At 40.6% G+C, this 7652-nt stretch overlaps 1 long non-coding RNA gene across 1 annotated transcript; it reads right to left on the reverse strand.

Moving 5' to 3' along the window:
* Positions 1-2357: 2357 nt before the first annotated feature.
* LOC116039072 lies at positions 2358-3859 on the reverse strand. Its single transcript, XR_004102236.2, has 6 exons — positions 3795-3859; positions 3451-3505; positions 3194-3285; positions 2827-2944; positions 2596-2697; positions 2358-2497 (listed from the first exon to the last, which is right to left on the reverse strand). It is a non-coding gene; the product is annotated as an uncharacterized LOC116039072 (long non-coding RNA).
* Between the last annotated feature and the right edge of the window lie 3793 nt (positions 3860-7652).

The raw sequence follows: 7652 nt of genomic DNA on the forward strand, positions 1-7652 counted from the left end.
GACCTTGGTGCATGTTTGAAACCTTATAACTGAGCAATAAAAGGGACTACAGATATGGATCAGCTGTTGTAGAGAGCTCTTGACCTTAGCTATCATGTAGGTATAGTCAGCAACTGGGGGGATTGTCAAATTTGGATACAATGTGGTAAAAATACACTTTAACCCATTTAACAATTACATTTTTTTATTCTGAGTAAACCCATCTGTTTATCATCCTATTAAACTACCCAGTTTACTCTCAATTAATTATTTACAACTTCCAATTGTAAGAAAAACAATAATAAATTGTGAGAACTACATTTTCCGTGACGCGCGCAAACCACCTGATCCAAATCTGCAACACAGTTGTAGTTCTTCCGGTATGCAAAGAAATAGGGTCGTAAAAATATATATATGTTAAATATATAAAATGAATAGTGCAGCCGAACTAGTAATTATACTGCATCAAGACGATCTATGTAAAGAAAACTTTATTTGCGATATTACGTTATCTAAAAATTTAGTTTTGGGTCGCTGGCTCTTCCTGTTTATAAAGAGCGTTGTAGCTAGGTTCGTAAAAAGATATATCCAGTGATTATGTATAGTGTCTAGTATAGCCGAACTAGTAAATACACTGCATGTCCTGTATATATATTATGAAAAAGTTAAGATGCATACAAATTCTTTTAAATATTTCAGTTTTTGAAAATTCAGTTAGAAATAACATACCGTTCGGTAGGAAGCGTAGCAACAGCGGCTGAGGATTATGGGTAATGTAGCCTTTCACTGTCGGAAACTGCCAAAAAAGTGTTTTTTACAAGTCGAAGGAACAATAAAAATACATTTAATTATTTAATTACATTTACCCCTCGTATTGTTGAGCTATATTTTCATAAGGGCTGCCCTTCTAACTGTTACCTGTCATGTTGCAGTAACAGGGATTAGGGTTAAATGTAGAAAGTCAAGGAGACAGCATGACTTCAATGTTTTTAATAACACACAGTTTACAAGTAAACCAGGTCCAGGTAGCCCTGGCACATTTTTATGTCAAGGGACTCTAAGCACATATTAAACAATGTATAGGCATATATCTTTACACTTTTATTTATTTTAATCATTTAAAAAATGGCTATATTTTCTTCATAGAACATAGTGACAACAAAAGTATAGGGATGTAAGTCTATATATTGCTATCTGTACAGGCTGTTAAAACAAATATCCCTCTGGGACAATACATCTTTATTTAAATCTAAAATTAAGAACTTTCAAACATCAGAAACATGTTTCCTTTTTTCTCTCAATGGGTTCCCTTAAAGCTCCCTAGCAGATCAGCAACCTCAGTCTAGGTCACAGATCTTTAACAGGGGGTACGGGACCCCTAGATGGTCCTCAGAGTCAATGCCTCCTAATTTTTATTAATTTTTGAAATTTTTTGAAATATCAAAATTTTTTATCCAACATAGGCTATTATTAGCTAATATAAATCCCCTGACAAAAGGCTTACTGGCCTATAAGAATGTTAAAACAGTATTTAAAGAGTAATGCCAACAAGTATTACGCTATTATTATCCTATGTACAACAAATTTACATAAAGGCTTTTTTATGTCAAGGCCACCCTACACTAAAGGTATTTTGATTGATTTTACATACAGTAACAAGTAACTAATTAAATAAGATGTCTTTTTCAACACTTTTCACAGGGGTATACACAAGAAATACAATACATAGTGATTACGCCGAGTTGGAGAGGACAGTAGCGTACGTTTCTTCTTCCTCTGACTCGGGGCTAGTGAAGCCGTTGACCTCCCACTCCTCAATGTCCTCCTGTATATGGAAGAAAACAAGTTCCTTCGAGGCTATACTACTGTAAGCATTTACAGCCTGTTTCTTTTGGCTTTTTAGGTAGTGCCACCTCCGACTGAGAACACTGTTGAGCCCATGTGTAGCGTCCTCTGTCAGGTCACCAAAATCTGTTGAGGAATTGTGGGGAAAAACAGAATGAAAAAGATGATACATCACACAGACAACGTACATATGTGTGATGTAGTACAAACTGTTTGTTTTGATGCTCTCCAAAGTCTGTCCCTTGAGTGCCTCCACTTGTTGTACTTCCTTTAGAAGGTACATAACGTGTTGGGACATCTCTTTCACCAGGATGCTCTGCTCCTCCTCCATGCGTTTCAGCAGCATTATCTGGTCAAAGACCAACCTCTTCAACCTGAAGCCTTTTAGGTTGAGGAAAGAAATAAAGTAGTGGACAAGACATAGTTATAATAATATTACATATATTATATAATTACAAAAATATTTTTTGAGAAAAGAAAAAAACAAACTAGCAATTATCATACCATCTTCATGTGTCTGCTATGGCAGGATGTAGCCCTCTGTCAGACTGCACGCCAACTCCTCGTCAATCTGATCTGTTTCCACGGTGACGTTGTACTGCGAGACCAGATCACGAAGCTTCATCTTCAGCTGTGTCATTGTCTCTTTTTCTCTGTCTTGTCTGGTTGCTATCTGCAGAAGTGAAACCAAAAGGAAACTATCATAGTACGAGAATGTTTGTTGTTTTATAACTTTTTTTAAATGTTATTTAAATCACTTAGAAAACAAACCATGCTGACAATACAGGTCTTGCTTCTTGCGCAAAAGGGTTACTGTTAAGTTTTCAATTTCAGCCCTGAGGTCTTCAGTGCACCCTGGAGTGTAGACTCTGTCTAAATAGTTGAAACAATTGGAGAAAATATATACTCAATGACAGTCTCATTTTCAACAAATATAGCCACCTTCTGTGGTGCGTATAAAGGTACAGTCATTAAGAGATGTATGAAAGGACATCAAAGTACCTGTTAATGCCCACTGCCTGACATCACACACCCACTGCTCTGTGGTCTCCTGATCCAGGTTGTGCTGCTGCTTGATGCTCCTGAGGTTGACAGCTTCCACCTCTACCCTATCTGTGATCTTTTGAAGAGAAAAAATAAAATTCCAAAATGTAAAAACCACCAGTTTAAGTTAAACGTTCGATATGAGACCTTCATCAGAACAGGTGAAACAATAAATTACATAATCTTTATAGATTCCCAGAAGGAGGTGTAGATAAGAGAAACAAATCAATATACTGTAGCTGTGAGATTAGAATCTAGAAAGGCATTTGTCTTAAATAATATATTGTCCTAGTGTGATAAGAAGACACTTGTTATTAGCCCTTACTTTGATGTATCTGTGGGCTAACGCTTGATGAAGGTTATCCCTCTTTCTTCAGTTCCAACCCATGGCCTGTTGGGTTAGCATGTTGACTCTTCCTAATTAAAACAAAAATGCATGAAGCCAAAAAGTAACAAATCACATCAAAAAGGCAACACAGAAAACAGATAGACATGACTAAACACAATAGTTAAAAGTCTGTTGAACTGAACTTTTTTTTCCCTCTTCCTTATCACACTGTGTTGTGTAGGTGCAATACCAACCTGCTTTTGTCATATATTTTGTGACAAGAGCTGCCCTGGAAAGAAAGCTGTTCACCTATAAAGAGAATGTTGTCTCCTTTACATACAAATATTAGTTTCACACAATATCTTGAACTGGATAGTTTAAGAGAAAACATATCCTGGCTTAACCCTGGAATTAAATTGGAACACATGCCTACAATATGAATGTATTGTGAAAATATAATCTTTTATTACAACTCAGACATAAAGGATGTTCTTAATTTCTCAAACCAAGCTTGCCACTTACTGGTGTCCTTCTTTGTTTTGGTCTCTTAAATGCGTCTTTGCATCCATAAAACATTGACATAAATTATATATAGTACCTGCTCCACTTCCTCTCCCACTGTGTTTCCTGCTCCATCCTGGCTTCTGCCACCCAATCTCACCTGCAACACAGCGTGAGAAGGGTTATGTAGCATACCTGTACATATATAGTAGGATCTTTGATATAACATAATACAATCAGGAATGATATGCACAAAATGTTAAAAATCCTTTAGATAATAGAATGCAGTTCATATCTACATTAACGCTTTTGATAAATAACATTATAAATAGTCATAAACTTTTTTTTCATGTGAAAACTAAATCCCTGTTCTACAAATTTGCACTAGCAGCTGAGCAGTTGGTGAAGGTTAACACACAGCACATTCTGTTAGCCTGCTCTCTAATTCCCTGTAGCCACTGTCACACCAGAATTGAAGTAATTGCATGTATCTCGCATTTTGCTGTATGGGCTTTAGCGTGCATGACGCTAAGAAATGGCCTCATGTCCGTCAAGGGCAGAAGCTCTGGTAACCCCTCTGCTAGTTTGTTAAGGTATGGCCAGTACCTAAAAAGCAGGTGGAGCATTTTGTTAGTGTTAAAGAGATCCATCATTAATTGACATGACATTATTCTGAAATGACTAACGTGACTGTAAAGCTGATGCAGAGGCCATTTTAAACATCCATCCATCCATCCATCCATCTTCTTCCGCTTATCCGGTAACGGGTCGCGGGGGTAGCAGCTCCAGCAGGGGACCCCAAACTTCCCTTTCCCGAGCCACATTAACCAGCTCCGACTGGGGGATCCCGAGGCGTTCCCAGGCCAGGTTGGAGATATAATCCCTCCACCTAGTCCTGGGTCTTCCCCGAGGCCTCCTCCCAGCTGGACGTGCCTGGAACACCTCCCTAGGGAGGCGCCCAGGGGGCATCCTTACCAGATGCCCGAACCACCTCAACTGGCTCCTTTCGACGCAAAGGAGCAGCGGCTCTACTCCGAGCTCCTCACGGATGACTGAGCTTCTCACCCTATCTCTAAGGGAGACGCCAGCCACCCTCCTGAGGAAACCCATTTCGGCCGCTTGTACCCTGGATCTCGTTCTTTCGGTCATGACCCAGCCTTCATGACCATAGGTGAGGGTAGGAACGAAAACTGACCGGTAGATCGAGAGCTTTGCCTTCTGGCTCAGCTCTCTTTTCGTCACAACGGTGCGATAAATTGAATGTAATACCTTACTTTACCGGGGAGGCTGAGAAGTGTGACACCCCTGTAATTGGCACACACCCTCTGGTCCCCCTTTTTGAAAAGGGGAACCACCACCCCGGTCTGCCACTCCTTAGGCACCGTCCCCGACTTCCACGCAATGTTGAAGAGGCGTGTCAACCAAGACAACCCCTCCACACCCAGAGCTTTAAGCATTTCTGGACGGATCTCATCAATCCCTGGGGCTTTGCCACTGTGGAGTTGTTTAACTACCTCAGCAACTTCCACCAGGGAAATTTTTATTCATTTCATTTTAAACATAGTGATATAATTGCAATATGACATTGAGAATTACCTGCAAGTAACATCCATGCAAAAGAATGTAACATTTGCCTTCTTGGACATTTCTTTTTGTAGAAACATCGGGTAGGCAAATATTTCTCCCCGGTAATGGTTAAGTCTTCGTAAGAGAAACCCATGTCTGTTTAATCAGAAGAAAATCTAGTGGTTAATTATAAACTGACCCACCAAGGCCTGGCTTAAGCACACATCTGTATCTGGGTCCCTACAACAAATATAACACTTGGCTGCTACAAAGGTTGGATAAATACCACGCACCAATCATGAGTGCTAAAAGCTTTCAAATCTTAGTAAGACTCACACTACTAGTAATCCTCTATAACACTCTCTCTTCGAACCTGAATGAAACCGCCCTCACGGACCACACACACACACACACACACACACACACACACACATACACACACACACACACACACACACACAAATACATACCGGCAAACTGCAACCTGAATGCCCTCCTCATCTATCTGAGAGCCAGACTTTCTTGACATCTCTCTGCCAGCTGTGAACTTGGCAGTACCACAAAGAGCAATGTCAATCATTTATTACACACGTTTAGCCATATGTTAAAACAAAACAACATATATTGTACAACTATCATTATAAACAAAATATTTTTTATTTTTTTTACATTTCTCATGTTGCTTCTGATACGGTCCACAAATGTAGCAACCTCCTCGTCCTTTGCCAGAAACAAGCCCTCGTAGATGGGCGGCTCCTCAGTCCTGTCCATAAGTTAACATGCAAGTCAATAATAAAAATCACCGAGTACTACATTTACTATTTATTGAAAATAATGTCTGGTATGACACCTCAAAGACAACCCTAAGGGCTACTATTTGTATTAACTTTCTTTTTTTTACCATTTTCTGAATCAAATATTTGTATACCTTCCCTTTTGACTTGCAGAAACGGTAATGCTTTCTGTTTCCATCAGAACAGACAGCCAACATGTCTGGAGAGCATGCTGGACAGTCAAAATGTTGGACCTGGCACATATCCTCTTCTTTGAAGCGACAGTAAGAAAATTCAAAATAGCTGCGCTGAAATGTATCCGCACAGATACTTCCAGCCTGTATATTAAAAATCTTTGGTTAGGATTTCATTGAAAACTGTGCCCACATTTAAATATTAGGTATATACTTATATGATTCAGTGTGATTCAAGAAGATTTACCCTTCCAGCTTGGACAGATCTGTGCTCCAGCATTTTCAGGAAGGCCTGTCTGGACATGGCTGGTGCGGTCACCTTCATTTGTTCAAATGAGGTGAACACATCAAATTTGTAAAGGGTCTGGCAGCTGGTGGTGGCTGGCCAGTACCGATACTTTAGCAAGTCTTTAACACTTGGAGTCCATTCTGCATAGCAGGATGGACAGGATTTCCGAGGCAAGCAGACATCAAATTGTCCTGTGGACATAGTAAAAGCTAAATATATTTCAGTTAGGGGGCTTTGCGTTGTCCGTTACCTTGTTAAGGTAAGCTAGGTTAGCCTCCTTGTGCACGCTTCTTAAATGTACTTTCAAATTTGTAGGATTTTTCCCTTTAATAAATTGCCCACATATTTTACCACCTTTCACTGCAAGGCACTTGCTTTTATCTGACAGAAATCATGTTTCCATCAACGTATTTTTACGCGCATTTTGAAGTATCGTATTAGAAAATGTTGACGGAAACGGCAAAATAAAAAAAAAAAACGTCCTCAAATTCGCAAAAAAGGTTTTATATTTTCCATGTTTGTGTGTCTAAGTGACTGATGGGAACAACAGTCTTTGACAGTGGTCCAGTATTAAGCGTAAAGAGTTTCAGAGAAAACAAAAGTACAAGTTACATCCCATGAAACAGTATCACCTGATGTGTTCCTCATATCAATCATCCATCCATCCATCCATCTTCGTCCGCTTATCCGGTAACGGGTCGCGGGGGTAGCAGCTCCAGCAGGGGACCCCAAACTTCCCTTTCCCGAGCCACATTAACCAACTCCGACTGGGGGATCCCGAGGCGTTCCCAGGCCAGGTTGGAGATATAATCCCTCCACCTAGTCCTGGGTCTTCCCCGAGGCCTCCTCCCAGCTGGACGTGCCTGGAACACCTCCCTAGGGAGGCGCCCAGGGGGCATCCTTACCAGATGCCCGAACCACCTCAACTGGCTCCTTTCGACGCGAAGGAGCAGCGGCTCTACTCCGAGCTCCTCACGGATGACTGAGCTTCTCACCCTATCTCTAAGGGAGACGCCAGCCACCCTCCTGAGGAAACCCATTTCAGCCGCTTGTACCCTGGATCTCGTTCTTTCGGTCATGACCCAGCCTTCATGACCATAGGTGAGGGTAGGAACGAAAACTGACCGGTAGAT

Source organism: Sander lucioperca, chromosome 4 (assembly GCF_008315115.2).
Source record: "Sander lucioperca isolate FBNREF2018 chromosome 4, SLUC_FBN_1.2, whole genome shotgun sequence".
NCBI lineage: Eukaryota > Metazoa > Chordata > Actinopteri > Perciformes > Percidae > Sander > Sander lucioperca.